Source organism: Bombina bombina, chromosome 5 (assembly GCF_027579735.1).
Source record: "Bombina bombina isolate aBomBom1 chromosome 5, aBomBom1.pri, whole genome shotgun sequence".
Classification (NCBI taxonomy): domain Eukaryota; kingdom Metazoa; phylum Chordata; class Amphibia; order Anura; family Bombinatoridae; genus Bombina; species Bombina bombina.
The window spans coordinates 752,234,035-752,252,369 of NC_069503.1; positions in this window are offsets into that span (position 1 = coordinate 752,234,035).

The window sequence follows — 18,335 nt, forward strand, 5'->3', positions numbered from 1 at the left end:
TTCCCCTTTTACAGGCTTGTATTGCCATCTACTGGCTTTCATTATATACATCTTTACCAACTTTTATTTACTTTAGGGAATTGCTCAATTTTGAAATAACTTTTTACCTCATAATAATTTAAGTTTAAACCAATATTGTTACTGATCATAATACTTTTTTCTGAAAAAATATTTATACTGAAAAAAAATATTTATATTCTATTCATTTATAATAATTTATATATATTTTATTAAGGGAGCTAATTTAATTATTTTTTACTTACTTTTATTTTGGTTCAGACATATTTAATCCCAAAAAATAAATATAATGTCTGAATTGCAAGCAGACTCACCTCCCTTAACATTACAAACTGTACAAAAGATGATAGACTCTTCCATGAATAGTTTGTTTGATAAAATGTCCTCATTGATGGGAGGAAAACAGAAAAAGATTTCTTTAAAAAGAAAAAACCCATCAATTGCCTATAAAGCAAGCAAAAAACTTATTGAAAAATCTCGACAGCTTTTAGCTGACCCTATTGTTCCTCACAGCAAAGGAAGGAAAACCGCTGTTAATAGAACCCTGCACCCCGAGGGTAACCAAACGGGGGATACTTACATATGCAAAAAATTAAAATATAATAATAAAGAAGTTTCAGATAATCCATCTTCAGAATCAGAAAATTCAGATGGTGATGAATACACAGATATAAATTCTGATAATTTTAATGATTCGGATAACTCCGACGGCCCCCCAGCGGCCAAGAAACAGAAAAAGAAACTTAAAAAATTTTATGATGTTAGTGAGGACGAGGAAGATTTTGTTGATTGCCTGGGTAACCCCAGATTCAAACCAGATGAATTACACCATCCCCGGTCAGCCGAGTGGTGTCCCCCTATAGACTTAGCCAAATTTATTGATTTTCAATTACGTAAGCCCCTGAAGAAACAAACCCGTAACAAGATGAAGGCCGAATGCCCTCGCCCCCTCTTACCTAAAAATGCATCTATCACCCCAGAAGTTGACCCCAAGATTTTAAAATTTATCGGCTCCCCTGGATATAAATTGAAAAAAGGGGTGGACAGATCCTGGAAAATTTGCCAGGACAAACTTCTGGACTCTGTTGGCCCTCTGACTAAATTATTTGAACTGTCCGAACAAGGAATAGCTGAGAATTGTCCTTTGGATCCTTTCGTAGTCAGGGAATGGGTCCAAAGACTGCTTTGCTTTATCGGAAATACCAATTGTGCCATGTCTGGGGAAAGACGTCGGAATATCCTAAGAAAAATAGACCCCAAAATTTCGGATTTTTCCTCAAGCAATATTGCTTCCGACAAAAATGGTCTTTTATTCGGTGATTTATACCTTAAAGATCTTAACCAATACGTAAACACTTTTTCCAATTTGAATAAAGTAAAAACATCAGTGAAGAAAATTTTCTACCCCCAAAATTTCTCCGACAGGGCCGGGAGAGGCAGAGGCCGCTTTCCCGGCCGTCAATCCTATTTATCAAGGTCTCACTACTTTCCCCATCAAAACCAATTCCACCAACAATACCAGTCTCAATACCAAAGAGGTTACTCAGAGCCATCTACCTCCTCTTTTTTCCCGTCAAGAGGTCGCCCTTGGACCCAGAGAGGTTTCAGGACCAGAGCCAGAGCTAGACAAGCTCCTGGTAAGTTCTTTATCTCCTCCTCTTCCTTTTTTCCCAGAAAAAATTGGTGGCAGACTCGCCCTGTTTGCCCAAAATTGGGCTTCAATTACTTCAGATCCTTGGGTCTTACAAACAGTTTCAGGCATTCTTATAGAATTTATATCTCCCCCAATCCAAGGCTCTCTTCCTCATCCCATTCACTTTTCTCGAGAAGACGCTCTTTTGGTCAAAATGGAAATCTCAACCCTTTTTTCCAAAAAAGCGATTCTTCCAGTTTTCCAACCCCAAGACTTTTACCTGAGCAATTTGTTTCTAGTAAAAAAGAAAAACAATCAGTTCAGGCCAGTCATAAATCTGAAGACTCTCAATACTTACGTTGTATACCACCATTTCAAAATGGAAGGAATACACTTACTAAGAGAGTGTTTAAGAGAAAACGACTGGTTGGTTCGCCTGGACCTCACAGACGCCTACCTAACTGTTCCAATTGCTCAAGAACATTGGAAATATCTGACATTCCGCTGGGAAGACCAATTTTGGAACTTTACTTGTCTTCCTTTCGGCCTGTCCTCCGCCCCTTGGATTTTCACCAAGTTACTCAAACCTGTAGTGGCCTGGTTGAGACTCCGAGGTATTCGTCTAATAATTTACTTAGACGACATTTTATTGATGGACCAAGACTTTCATTCCCTTCAGAATCATTTAACCTCTACAATTTCCTTACTAGAATCCTTAGGCTTCATAGTGAACAAACAGAAGTCGGTTCTTTACCCTACAAAATCCTTAATTTTCTTAGGATTTCAGATCGACACTATACTTTCCTCTCTCAGTCTTCCATTAGACAAAGTGAAGAACATCAAAAAAGAAATTTCAAGAACCCTATCAAAAGATTCAGTCCCCATCAGAACTATAGCCAGAATAGTAGGTTTACTATCATCCTCTATTCAGGCTGTTTTTCCTGCCCCCTTACACTACCGAGAACTTCAAAGATTGAAAATTCTTCATTTGAGGAAAGGGTTTTCCTATTCTCATTTGATTCCTTTGTCTACAGAAGCCAAAGAAGAACTTTCTTGGTGGCTTTCTCATTTGGAAGCCTGGAATGGACGAGCCATTTTTGGCAGAACTCCAGATTTTGTAATAGAATCAGACGCCAGTCTTTCAGGCTGGGGTGCGCGTTGTGGTCCTTCCATCACGGGTGGCAAATGGACATTGGAGGAGAAACGTTTCCATATCAATTGTTTGGAATTATTGGCTGGCTCGTTTGCAGTCAAAAGTTTTGCCAAATTTTCTTCTCCAGTTTCTATTCTCCTACGGATGGACAATATTTCAGCGGTGCAGTATCTCAATCGTTTGGGAGGCACCAAATCGAGAGATTTGTCCAACATAACCAAAGAGTTCATTCATCTTTGTTTAGACAGGAATATTTCCATCAGAGCGGAATATATTCCAGGACAATCGAACACAGCTGCAGACTGGGGATCTCGTTATTTAACAGATTCCAGCGATTGGAGATTAGACAGGAAAGTTTTTCTATCCCTTCAATCTCTCAGAGGTCCCTTTTGCTTGGACCTTTTTGCGTCCAGGACCAATTTCCAGATTTCTCCATATTTCAGCTGGCGCCCGGATCCAGAAGCTGCGGCCATAGATGCTTTTCTTCATCCATGGCCTCCCCAGAAAGCTTATGCTTTTCCTCCCTTTTCAATGATCCCGAGGACAATTTCAATGGTTCGCAGGGATCTCCTTTGCCTGACAATAGTGACTCCTTTTTGGCCAACCCAATCATGGTACCCCTCCCTTCTGGAGATGACCATCAATCTTCCAATTCTTTTTCCCCCGCTTCCTCACCTGTTAGTCAACCCAGAGGGCAATTATCACAGTCTAATTCTCCAAGGCTCTCTTCTCCTGATAGCTTGGACAATATCAGGGGACCCTGGTCTCTCCGAGGACTTTCGGAGGGAGCTAAGTCCCTCATTCAAGATTCCTGGGCCCCAGGTACCCGCAAATGTTATTTTGCCGCATGGTCAAAGTGGTCTGGCTGGTGCCTGCGCAGGGACTTGGATCCCGTTTCTTCTGATTTAAATGACATTATTAATTACCTTTCACACCTTTTCGAATCAGGTCTGGCTTACAGAACCATTAATGTTCATAGGTCAGCCATTTCGGCTAGACATAATTTAATTAATAACCTCCCTGTCGGCAAACATCCCTTAGTTTGTAGAATTCTTAAAGCCATTAGATTAAAATGTCCTCCTGTTCCCAAACACCAATTTTTCTGGGATGTAGACCTAATTTTCTCCCTTTTCAAATCTTGGCCTGAAAATAATTCATTATCTCTCAAACAACTTTCTGCTAAACTTGCTACTCTTCTTTGTCTAATTTCTTTCAGAAGGGTATCCGATGTGAAAGCTTTAGATTGGAATTCTAAACGTTTCTCTCCTGAAGGAGTTACTTTCTATCTTTCTCGAAGAACTAAAACTCTGTCTACATCTATTTTCTACCCGTATCTTCCTTCTGAACCTTCTCTATGTGTGGTTGAATGCCTAAAATCATATGAATCTAGAACATTATCTTTTAGGAAACCTGACCTTAGCCAACTTTTAATCTCTTTTGTTCCTCCTCACGCTCCCATCACTTCTACTTCTATTGCCAGGTGGGTTAAATGGGTCATGAAAGAGGCCGGTATTAACATTTCTTTTACTGCTCATTCTGTCAGAGGCTCTGCGGCTTCAAAAGCCTTTTTAAAAGCGGCTCCTCTTCAACAAATTTTACTTGCAGCAGACTGGTCTTCTGACTCTATTTTTAAACAATTTTATTTCAGACCCATTCAACATGCCTCTCTTAATTTATTTTCTTAATTTATTTCTTAATATGCTTTAAACTTGCAAAAATAGGAGTCTCTGGTCTTGTAATAAAATTCCGATTATCCTAATATCTTGAAGGTATAATCTAGATTTTATTAAAGACACAGAGACGAGTATTTTCCCTCCTCAGAAATAATTATGTTTTTTCTCCCACCCTATTTTATTACGATATGTTATTAATATTTTTTGTCTTTAACAGTATCCATGTAATTTCAATCCATGTTCACCGTATGGATCATTCCCTACAACTCGGAAGTGTCATCCTTCAACAACTGAATTCTGGACATCCTTTTGGTCTTCGATCAAGTTCTACTGTTCATGGAACTCATTTCATCAATTCTACAGGAAAATGACTTTTGTTATACTTTGTTGTTTTGGACTTTTTGGTTTCTTCATGATGCTTAATATTCTTTTCTTTTTGAGCATCGACTAGAAAGAGGAAGAGTGTTTACTGTGTACTTTATTTATAACCTGTTCTCTGTGCTGATTGGTTGTTTTTTCTCTCATTATAAAAAGCTTCTGTTAGCTTCTTATTATGTTTTATGTTATTTATCTTAATGTTATTGTACTTTAAAAGGCTGCATTGAGTAGTAAAGAAAGACTAATGCAAAAATACTCGTCTCTGTGTCTTTAATAAAATCTAGATTATACCTTCAAGATATTAGGATAATCGGAATTTCTAAGCCCTTGAAGGCCGCCACTTATCTCATTGCATTTCACAGTTTTTCACAGCTAGAGAGTTACTTCATGTGTGCCATAAAGATTGCATTGTTCTCACAATGTTACTTATAAGAAGGCACTGAGTGGCTAAAATGCAAGTCAGTCAAAAGATCTGAAATAAGGGGGCAGTTTGCAGAGGCTTAGATACAAGATAATCACAGATGTAAAAAGTATATTAATATAACCGTGTTGCTTATGCAAAACTGGGGAATGGGTAATAAAGAGATTATCTATCTTTTTAAACAATACAAATTCTGGAGGAGTAGACTATCCCTTTAAACTAGCATTAGCTAATATTAAAAATCTGTGGAAAATACTGAATGGTATTTGTCAGACTAGTAGTAAATGCTCAGGTATGGACCCAGAAGTGAGTAGTAAGGAACACTATCCCAACACGCTGGACGGAACTCAGGATTTAACTCTCAAATAGTATGCTTGATCCAGTCTTGAAGAAATGTTACACAAGTATTAAGCAAATGGTACTGAGTGAAGCACAATTGAACCTGATGGCAGCCATCTTGTTCTTCGCAGCCATCTTGTTCTTCGCAGCCATTTTGTAATGAATAGACTTTATTATACTGGGGTATTATGCAGTGAGAATTATATGCATGTTATGAGTTTCTTTAGCTATTCGGCCTTGCCAATGTACCCTGGCCTAATGCCTAGAAGTAAGATAGAATAAGATAATGTAAACAAGAGGCTTTAGACACTCGGTTGTCTCTGCAGATGGTAGTTTGTTATGACTCTGTAAATATTGTTATGAGAAACTCATGTTCCAGTTTTTCCTTGTAAATTGCTCTGTATAACTGTGTAAGATGACGCGGTCCTAACGTGTCATCCCCTTAACCCTGTATGTCACTATAAGAAAGGCTTGCACTGTGCAATAAACAGAATTGGCTTTCGATCATAATGCTGCGTGGTCTGAGTCATTCTAAGGGGCCCTTATCAGGTAATCTACATATGCCTCAGGTGGTACACTAGGCCCCAGGCTTTGGCCTGCACTGACACTTACCCCCTGAAGGGGACACCTAACAGTTTTGGTGTCAGAAGTGGGATTCGCAGTGAGTAACTATGAGTGCTTTTACCATGCTTTCTTTCTGTGAATTTGAACCTAAATTTAGTCTGGTAATAGGTGTTGATAATATATGATATAAGGTTAAAGGGGTTCCTGTGGTTGAAGCACAGGTTTGCGGAGGTTAAAGTCCTGCCGGAAGTTGTGATACCCCTCCAGACAGGTAATCAGTCCTGTGCTGGGACACGACAGGTATTGTGAGTCCTGTCGGTGATAAGCGCGCAAGAAATATAAGAATGCCAGTTGACGGGAGGATTTTTTAAGATAAACTCCCCCGGGCGAACGTGGCAGTGAAGTGAGTAAGTCTCACGTGTGTTGAAGTTTCCCATATTCATTCCCATAATAGAGTTTTGCTACCCACCTGAGGCTCATGTTGATATCTGATGCTTGCTTTTGCTGCTATATAAAATTATGCTGTGCGTAGAAAATATTAAGTGGCTGTGCATGTTAATTGTGGCTATTATTGTATTGAGAAAGGGGAACTGCTCATAGATAAGAATGCACAGAGAAAATTACATGTATAAGGTAAAAGAAAAGAAGAGTTAATAGTTTCTGCAAAAGACAGAAATATTTTTTTAAAAACACGGTCAGTAAGTACTGCTGTTTGATAAATAGAGAAATCTCTGTGTTAAAGAATGTAGCAGGCAAAGAAGGGGGGCCACCACTGAGCGCGCACATAGCTCAGAAAAGAAAAAAAAAAGAGAGAAAAGAAATCCTGTCTCCGTTTGTAAGATTTTTTTTGTTTGCTTGCAGTAACAAAACTGAAATTTTGTATATTGAGATGCATAATGTGTGATGGTCTGTAGGTTCTCACTATGGTATGCGTGTAACAGATTTGCTTTGGACCAGGAACAGAATGTATTATTTGAAAATGATTGTCTCAAACCCTGCAAAAGTGGCCATTTTGTGGGGTTTCTGAAAAAAAGAAAAAATGCATTGTGGAAATGGTGAAAAGTTAATTTAGTGTTTTTTATATATATATGTATGTCGTACGCTAGAAATTAGATGTTTTTATGAGAAAGGAAAAAGGGAGTGAATCTCTGGTATGCGAGATGGAATGAATTTGTGTCTGTATCGTAAGAATGTTTCCTTATGTTTCTCTGCTGGGAAATCAGACGTTTTAAGAAGATATTTTGTAATGTTATTTTATGTAACTGTATTTCAAAGTCACCAGCATGTTTTAAGTATGTGGTATTCATATGCAGTTTTAGTTTTAAGTGATAATTGTGTGGCGGCATGTAAAGATATGATCTTGTTTTTGCAAGTGAAGTAACGGCTTTGAAAGTGCGATGGTGTGTGTGATTTTTTGTCACGCTCTGGTAAATATGAAATTGTTTCTGGTATGATTAATGGGTTAACGTATGTTGTATTTGTAAGGTCTGTGCACGGCGTGGGTGCACACAATGAAATATATTTATAGGCTGTAATTGAAAGTTTTTCTAAAAGGGCGTCCGTTTTTGTTGCAAGTAAATTAATCTGCAGGTCATGCTACAGTACAGAGGTGAAATTGGTGTGGTAAATCATACAAGCAGCCTAGATTGTGGTTAGGATATACATATGTAATTTGCGTGATGAATGGTTAGTCCTTAAAGGGACAGTTCACTGTAACAAGGTGTTGCTATTAATGTATTGTCCATGACTTGTTACACAAGCGGCATATTATCTTATATTTGTCTGGAAAATCAGAGCTCAGTGCGTAGACGGAGCAATAGAAAATTGTCATTTTCTTATTTAAAGAACCAGTGCAATAACCCTGTATTAGTAGTTTGCTAAATATATTTTTAGAGACCTTTCTTTGTATATATTTATTTTAAATTTGCTGTTCAGATAGCAGATATTTTTTTTGCAGCATAACTTAATTCTCTCTGTAATGCAAACTGAAGTGATAAGTTGTCTACAATTTTAGTGTAGGGATCCGTGAGACTAGCGGACAGAAAGAAAAAAAACAAAAAAAAAAAAAAACAGAAAAAACAGGAGAGAAAATATTTAAAGGGATACAGGAAAACTGGTATAACATCTGAGAATTTAAGGGAATATTTACATAAAAGACGATGAGGTTTACTGTAAGCCTAACACTAGTATATTTCACTGTATTAGCAGTTTCAATTAAAGATTATTTTTAATTTGGTTAAAATGTCCCTTTAATTAGCCTGCATCCCACTGTGAGTGCGTTCTTATGCTTCTTATGCTTGTTTAGGCTATTTAATGAACGTCAGTATGCATTTTTTTATTATAAGGATCATTGGGAATAATTTAAAGGAGAAATTGTATTAGTATTTCTTTTTCAGAAAGCTTATTTTTTTGTGTTATATGCGGTTGTTATATTTGGCTGGAGAGCTGCAGAATGGGGAATATCAAATTATATACAACGTTAAATCCAATAATTTTGTTGTGGTTAAACTAATTAGCTTTTATCACGTTTTAGTGTGAATTTTATATTTTTAAGCAGTAAACAGTGTTTCTCCTTTAAGTAGAAATGAAACTTTGAGCTTGCCTTACTATCCTTGAGAAAGACTGATAACACTGTGCATGTTTTGGGTTTTTTTTGGCTTTGTTACAGAGAGAACAATTTGCACTGTACATTTAAAGCGGCAGTACTGGTGTTCTATGTTATAAAAAATGATAACTATAAATTGCTCACTACAAAGAAACAAGTATTTATATTATATTCTGTCATAGAATATAGCTTAAAAAATGATAATTTTATTTCTGTGGCTGTCAAACTGTATCTCACAGATATAACTCTTTGTTATTTAAAATAACCCCCACTGCGTTCAATAAATAAATGAGATATTATTTAATGAAGTGATTTCAGTGACACTTTAAAATATATATAGTTATTTGGTTATTAAATAGTCTACCACTATTATTGCAATGACTTTGATTGCTGCTTAACAGTTAAGCCGTGGTCTATAAGGTGTCTAGAATTAAACACCCCTAAAACAAATGATGCACAGTTTATCTGATTCTACTGCATTTATATAACTAGCTAATTTATCTGTTCACAGTTTTGGTTTTATTTATATGGCTTACGTGTATTTTGTCTCTTGGTGTTGTAATGAGAATTATACAGCCTGTGATAAGAGGCAGTCCTCAAAGGTTTAAAAAAAAAATTTAGCATATGAGCCTACCTATGTTTGGTTTAATCTAGGAAGGTTGGTTAAAATTAAAAGTCCTATCTGAATAATGAATTTTCATTTATCCTAGAATGTCCCTTTAACAGTGGCTACTGTGGTTATCTTTCCCAAATAAGCGCAATTTTATTTGTGCAATCTGTAACTTAAGTTTCGTGGGCATCTGCTGTGATTGCTTTCTTTGTGTGATATTAAAGTTTTGTACATAGTGGATGTTTTTAATTGTTTGTCATGTTCTGAGTGTGTTGCATTTCAGCGAATGTCAGAATATGTGTTGCAATCTAAGTTAATTGTGGTTGTTTGAAATTTGTGTCAGCAGCTAATGTTTCGTTTTGTGTAAGACAAGAACGATTGGTTTTCATTGTTTGTTATGTTTTTCTCTTTTGTGGACAGCATATTGAATTGTGAAGTGTATTTCATTTTGCTTGCTATTGAGAATTGTCTCTGCATGAGTGGAGTGCATGATTTATCGTTTAGTTTCTTGTTATCTTGTGTTTGCGTGTCACATGAGATGTTTCACGCAAACATGGGGGAAGTATTGATGAGTATTGATGAATATCTTTATGTAATGGAGGAGATTATTTTTAGGAGGTGAACCTACAACGTTTTGAATCTCCTCGTACAATGTTATTGTGTTAATTTCAGATGCCTAAAATGTTTTATTTTTCTATGTGGTTCTTAACACTATATTTGTATTTGCAGGATGAGAGTATGCTGTCTTCAGAGATTGAAACACACTAATTGAATTATTTTTGAGTTTCCATATTTAGGTAAAATCTGTACAGGCAAAATTCCATAAGTGCACTCTTCAAAAGATTAAAGATTGAAAGCAAGTAAACCTTTAAAGAAAGAAAAGATAAAGATGAAAGACCTTTTGTCAAGCTTGTTTTAACCATCATACTGCAGTAAAAAAAGTTACTGAACTATCTTTGGATCCATTCTTTGCTTTGCATGCTGGTACCAGCCCCAGAACTGGACTCTGGGTAATCCATGACTGTTTTCTCTGATGTGTGTCTTCAGGACATAAAGACTATCCTTCTCTGGACTGTGCCTTACCGCTCGATATGGAAGTCCTGTTATGCTGTTACAGGATCAACCAATTAAATTAGGGGAGTATTGTTTTAACCCTATTCCTTATATTGCTTGTTTTGTATTCTCTTGTATTTGTTTTATTTTTATTGATCATACTTGGTCTAAGAAATCATATGCTTCATTGGTATTAGTGCACATGGTAGTTTATGTGCGTAACAAAGTAACCCTTTAGATAAGTGTAACTGTGAACTTCGCAGTATTGTACTCTATTGAATGGCCCACTGAGTATAGAAAATAGGTTTAAGGAAAATGCTGCAACATAGCATAATATTTTAGACCCTTCACCCTTTAGAACATAAGGAGGACACGTCTAAGCTAGAAGTTTATAGTAAATATACAGAGAAATGTTTCAGGGAATAGCATAATTATAGTTTATGAAAGCAAATGTATTTTTCCCTTTTATTAATTAGTATGGTATCTGCAAAGTGAATTTGGTCATTCCTGATGTTTGTCAAAGAGAGTAATTCTTACCATAAAGATGTGTGTACCTTTAAAAGAGCTTGTAGTTTTAAATGATGTTCTGTTTGTATGCTTTCCTCATATAGGAGTGTGAGAGAATTTAGGTTGGAGAATTATAAGCATTATAGATAGCAGCCATCCAGAATAAAGCAACACAAGGTTCTTTTATTTTTTAGAAGTTCAAAGTGATATTGTAAAGAAATTCATTTATTTTCATTGACTGTTTTCTTTTTTCCATTCTTACAACAGGGCAGGCCTTAGCATAAGTTTTAGCATAAACATTCAGGCCCTTGAGGAAGTCTGACAGGATTTCACTTGCGTAGTATTCATGAAGTATCATTTAAAAGTGTATAGAGAAGTTGTAAATTATTCTCTGAGAAATGTCAATGTATTTAGTTTGTATTATATATCAACAATGTTTTGTTTGATTTTAAATGACATAGGATGAAAGTGACGTTTTATTTGGACATAATTGTGATTGTATTGCGGTGTGTACTCATCCTGTACTGTTTCTGTTTGCTTCCTAGACTCCCTGTGACTCGAGTGTCTGCTTGCCATGGGTATCCACTGGTTGCCTTGTCTACCCCATGAACAAACCATCAGATTTCCAGTATCTCCCTGCGGAAGAACCGTGGATAAGCACCCCTACTGCAAATGAACTGTTGGAGAACTGTATTATAGCAAAGTGTCAAGGTGCAGCGCTCTCAAATGGACAAAGACTGTTCTTAAAGTGATCAGAGGCCACCTAGAGACAGTTGTGCTGTTGCTATGTCATGCTTTACTGTGGAAAAGGAACTGTTGGACATATTGGGGGGTGCTAGCAATGCAGGTGGAGAGATAGAAGATGCAGCGTTGTTTGGGGGTAGATGAGGGGCTGGTTGGGTTTCTGTGCTGGTAGACCGGTAGTTTTGGGAGGGCTGGAGGATAGATGGAAGGTATTGGAGGGAAAGTACCTATATGCAGTGACAATTAGTCTATAACAGTATATCACGACATAGGAATATTTTTCTCTTTAGTAAGGCTTTACTAATTTTCTATGCCTGTCTATTTTTATGTTATTCTGTTAGAATAAAAGGATGGTATGTTAGGGGTAATATGAACCTGATGGCAGCCATCTTGTTCTTCGCAGCCATCTTGTTCTTCGCAGCCATCTTGTTCTTCGCAGCCATTTTGTAATGAATAGACTTTATTATACTGGGGTATTATGCAGTGAGAATTATATGCATGTTATGAGTTTCTTTAGCTATTCGGCCTTGCCAATGTACCCTGGCCTAATGCCTAGAAGTAAGATAGAATAAGATAATGTAAACAAGAGGCTTTAGACACTCGGTTGTCTCTGCAGATGGTAGTTTGTTATGACTCTGTAAATATTGTTATGAGAAACTCATGTTCCAGTTTTTCCTTGTAAATTGCTCTGCATAACTGTGTAAGATGACGCGGTCCTAACGTGTCATCCCCTTAACCCTGTATGTCACTATAAGAAAGGCTTGCACTGTGCAATAAACAGAATTGGCTTTCGATCATAATGCTGCGTGGTCTGAGTCATTCTAAGGGGCCCTTATCAGGTAATCTACATATGCCTCAGGTGGTACACTAGGCCCCAGGCTTTGGCCTGCACTGACACTTACCCCCTGAAGGGGACACCTAACAGTTACTAGAAGCATAGTACAAAGTCAGCAGGCAAAGGCTTAGTTGAGGCAGGCAGGAACAGGCAACTTACTGGCAAAGAAATGCAGATTCACTAGGCAGAATAAGAGACAAGCTGGAGGCTGGCATTACACTTGTCTTAAGATACAAGAACACTAGGCAGAAGAATGGTAAGGAGCACGCAGGGGTCTGGTACACACTGGCAAGAAAGTTCAAAACAGCATGCAGAGGGCCAGTAACGATTAAGCACAATAGATAGTGCAACCAGGATAGCTGACCCAATATTTTGAAAGATGGACACCCAAGATCCGCTATTTAAAATAAATAGTGAATCACAATAACAAAGTAATTTGCAATTTACTGTTTATTTAGGTGTGTCAGGTGAAGCTGTGCAACAGTGAGTGCCTAACTAACTTTGCATAACATAGTCGCTCAAGCTTTTTAAATAGCAGGAATTAATAGGATTTCTACGCCATTCTGAGTTATATGCAGTGACGTCTTATTGTCCGCTTTAATGAAGCAGCTGTATAGAATAAGACTGAAACCAGCAAAGTCAGATACATACAGATGGCTAAGAGTCAGCAGACACCTCTTAGATAATGCTGGACCGTGTATTATTGCAACTAAATGAAAACAGTGGTCCCTACATGTTTATCAATTTTCTGTAAATATTAAACGTTTTTCTCACCAGTATTTGAAATCTTATTAGGTATCTCCAGTTTTTATCTGTTCAATAACGTCAGAAATTTTTTCTGGACACTTTTAAGCAGAATTTCTTTTATGTTTTCTATGTATTTTTATCTTTTTGTTGACAATATAATTAATCTAATAGCTGATTTCTTAGTTTTTAGCAAATGAGAATTAAGTATTTAATTGCTGACTTGGTCCCTTACCTGAATTTATATATGATTAGAAATAATAAGCCTTCCGATAATGGAAGAAATACTGTCACAAGGACAGCAACAGATTTAAAAAAATGATTGCAAAGAGGAAAAGGAAATTTTGTTGGCAAAACATGCCAAAGTTCCAACTTTTTTTACCATTCTGAATATACATGAATGATTCACATATCCCAAAGGGTCAAATTACACGCTTTACCTCTGTAATTACCTTGTATCTAAGCCTCAGCAGACTGCCCCCTTATTTCAGTTCTTTTGACAGACTTGCATTTTAGCCAATCAGAGCTGTCTCCATGGTAAGTTCACATGCATGAGCTCAATGTTATCTATATGAAACGTGAACTAATGCCCACTAGTGGTGAGAAACTATCAAAATGCATTTAGATTAGAGACAGCCTTCAAGGTCTAAGAAATTATCTTATGAACCTCCTAGGTTTAGCTTTCAACTAAGAATACCAAGAGAACAAAGCAAAATTGGTGATAAAAGTAAATTGGAAAGTTGTTTAAAATTACATGCCCTATTTGAAACATGAAAGTTTTTTTTGGACTTGACTGTCCCTTTAACATCAATGACAGCTTGAAGTCTTTTGTGGTATATGTGGATGAGGCTCTTTATCTTCTCATATGGTAAAGCTGCCCATTCTTCCTGGCAAAAAGCCTCCAGTTCCTGTAAATTCTTGGACTGTCTTGCATGAACTGCACGTTTGAGATCTCCCCAGAGTGGCTCAGGAGACTGAGACTCCAGAACCTTCACCTTATTCTGCTGTAGCCAATGACAGGTCGACTTCGCCTTGTGTTTAGGATCATTGTCATGTTGGAATGTCCAAGTACGTCCCATGCGCAACTTCCCGGCTGATGAATGCAAATTTTCCTCCAGTATTTTTTGATAACATACTGCATTCATCTTGCCATCAATTCTGACCAAATTTGCTGTGCCTTTGTAGCTCACACATCCCCAAAACATCAGTGATCCACCTCTACGGTAATACCCTGCCATACCTAAAAATGCTCTTTTATCTTTGTTTATCTTTTAATACGTGTGCCCTTCAGCTCTAAACAAAGCTTTGTTTAGAGCTGAAGGGCACATGTAATGTTGTTATGTGTTCACATTGTTTTATGAAGATTTTTGAATAAACTTTTGTGTTTTTAAGTACCTATTTAACAAATGTCTGTCCGACATGATCCGATCAGCGGATCATGTCCGACAGACATCGCTGAATGCGGGAGAGCAATACGCTCTCCGCATTCAGCACTGCACCAGCAGCTCTTGTGAATTGCTGGTGCAATGCCGCCCCCAGGGGGTGTCAATTAACCCGATCGTATTCGATGGGTTGATTTCACGCGATCTCTGTCCGCCTCCTCAGAGCAGGCGGACAGGTTGTGGAATATACAAAGAGAGAAAGGGCGCCTCCTAGTGTAGCCAATACACAATTAAATAATTCCACATGTAGAAAAAATGGTACTCACAATTTTCAAAGGCAAAGATAATGCCTAGGTGTGCGGTCTGGAAACTCTGCAGTGTTCCAGGAGACTGTACATGAATGTCAGGGCAGCTCCTCCTAGAAGTAGCAAAGTACTGTAGTCTGGAAAGTAAAAGGATAAAAGAGGGCGACTCCTAGTGCAGATCAGTGAGTACAATAATCATCCACTGGTAATTACCAATAAAATGAATAGTCACATATCATGACGCACACTATAGTGCAAATGTAGCAAGCTGGGTATATTACAGTGGCCTAGCTCACATAGAGACTAAGGCTTGTTCCTGGATCCTAAAGGATAGTGAATGATGAACAGGAGACTCCAGTAATAAAAAGATTATAATCCAAAAGTAAAAAACAGTTTCACAGATAAAATATAAAACAGTGTCATCAGTAAAACACGCTACGTGTTTCTTAGCGTTAACCACGCTGTTTCCTCAGGCAGGTAATACTGATATGTGACTGGAGTCTCCTATTTATGATACTACTGACAAATCTTGTAAAGGGCAACGCCCTAGTTGCAACCTATTACACAAGTGTTATAGCAATTAGTTGTGTTGTGCATTTTTTTAAAACCTAATACATCCCCAGTATTTTATTCCACATCATAGTTGAAAATATATCAAACAGCAGTTGGTAAAAGACCAATTCAAAGCTCTAAAATAAACTAACATTGTGAACATCTATTAAATAATAAAAAAAAGGAACCTAATGAAAAAAATGTGTGTTGTTTCTATCGTAGGGGCATTTCCAAGAGATTTTTTATATATTATATTTAGACTCATGTTTAGGAATATACTTCTGTAGGATGGTTCAGCAAACTTGTTGTGTGTTGGAAAATGTTTAAGCGATATTTCTATATCAGAGTTTGTGCAATAAGTAAGCCAATCTCGATATTCTTACCTGCAATCTGTGTGTCAGTGCAGTTCTACCAATCATAGCATTCCTACTATAAATGTGTGTATCGTGAAAAAAAGGATTATGTGTTTATTTCAAAGTACTCTTATGGAGCCAACCGTGAGGACGATTATCCCTTTTAAATCATATGTCCTATCTCCAGCTAGGATAATCAACATCAGATGCAAATCTAAGAGAACAAAAAAAAAAACCTTCAAACATTGACGTATAAAAATGTTAATTTGAATAATGACATAGCAGTATGTATCTCCAATATTATAAAACAGAAACGGCTGTATATAACAAATGTTCATTAGTGTCAACGGCAAAAAATCATTATGGAGGTGTCAGTAAGGGCCAATGGCGTTACGTAATTAGACTTTCGTGCGGATATAATATTAAGAAAGGTGTGTTAACATCAACCAATGACGTTGTATCGACGAACAACCATTCAGAGATGCTGTAGGAAGAGGTGTGTTAGTAAGAGCTCATGGCATTATGTAGTCAAGTTACCGATCTAAAATAGTGCCGGAAAGGGCATGTTATTATGAACCAATGGCTGATTGTTGCTATTATTATGATCTGAAGCAATGTAACGGGGATGTTACTTTGTTATAAATACTTTTAGTTACTATGTACCAACCCTAAAAATTATAGTGGAGTATGTCTATATGTATATACTAATAGCTGTATTGGAACAATAGAGGATAAATGACTATCCTACTACTAGTCTGTACCAGCCCTGGGCTTGCAACACATCTCCTGCAGAGTTAGTTCCAGCAAACAACCAAGGTAACCTTATATAAAAACCAAGCACAGATGGAACCAATAGAGAGTACTCTGTCACAACAACTTACTGCCATGACTCACAATATGCAAGAGTTACAAGTTTCTCAGGTGAATTTGCTATAGTGAGTTGAAGGGCTTCAGGCTCAGTCGTGGTCTCTAACACCTCACCTGCAATGTCTTAATCTGCTGCTTAGTGGCCTAGTTTGCCTGTTGCTTTAGGAATACAGCAAGATCATTTAATTTCCCCAGAAACAAATTTACCACTTCCAGAGAGGCTTGATGGTGACAGCAACTTGTCAAATTGCCTTGATTTGGGCTAATAATCTGATTCAGAGAAACAGTGATATACTTAATACTTGGGATTTTGTTTGTGAATGCTATGAGTATATTGTGTGATGATCCACATTGTTTCTCTTCTGTCCAAGCCACTTTGAGAGCTTTCCGGCAATGGAGAAGGCTTTTTTTGTATACTCCTTGTCTCATCCTTGCCTGTATCCTTGAACTGTGGAATGAACTAAGGAATAGTACTCTGGATTATTATCTTGCCTGTTCTTTTCACACTAATGTTTGGTTTCTGTCTGCTTACCTGTTGCTGAACTATAACCTGTTTACTAACTACTCTTCTATTCACCTACTGACTGCTTGCCCTAGCTCCTATCTTTTGGAATTCATCCAAAAAGTCCCAAATAAATGGCCAAAAGTACAAAGCCGCCTCTTCTTGGCTACCGCATGTAGTTCCCAACAGGTATGCCTGGATCAGCTCTTCTTCAAGAAAATGCTTGTAAGTACTAGTATATAAAAACAAGAAGGCACTCAAATGGCACAGTATATATGGTACATATCCCCACTCCAGGTCCCAATAGCCAACCCACTGTGGTAATATACTCACAAGTCTAGATCACTAACAAGTAGTGCAGAGATCGCAGGCCGGGTGTATCAAAGCCCCCCAGTTGGCTCTCTCCGGTGATTAGCTTTCCTGGTCCAGAGACAGGCTACTCAAAGAACTTGTATACACAAACTCAGAACACAAGTTAAAATGTAAATTCCCCAAAAATTGAAGGGGTGATTTATTAAAGATAAAAACACATTAAATTTCCTGCAACCCATTTCACAGGGCTAATGGCACCGTTTCCTCCATTTCGTATCTTTCTGCTGTCTGGTTTGAGGTCAATAGGCAACTCTGAGGATGCAGTTTGTTCCGAAACCACCTTAGGTAGGAATCCTAATTTAGTGCAGAGAACTGCCTTATCCACATGAAGAATAAGATTAGGAGGATCACATTGTAGAGTCGAAAGCTCAGAAACTCTACAGGTAGAAAAAATTGCCAGCAGAAACAATACCTTCCAGGACAATAACTTAATATCAATAGAATGCCTAGGCTCAAATGGAACCTGCTGCAGAACCTTGAGAACAAGATTAAGACTCCAAGAAGGAGCAATTGACCCAAACACAGGTGTAATTCTAACCAAAGCCTGGACAAGAGATTGAACATCTGGCAAAATTGCCAGACGCTTCTGCAGAAGAATAGACAGAGCCAAAATCTGACCCTTTAGGGTACTGATTGATAAATCCTTCTCCAGGCCCTCCTGAAGAAAGGACAGAATACGGGGAATTCTCACCTGACCCCTAGATCCACACCAATGAAGGTATTTA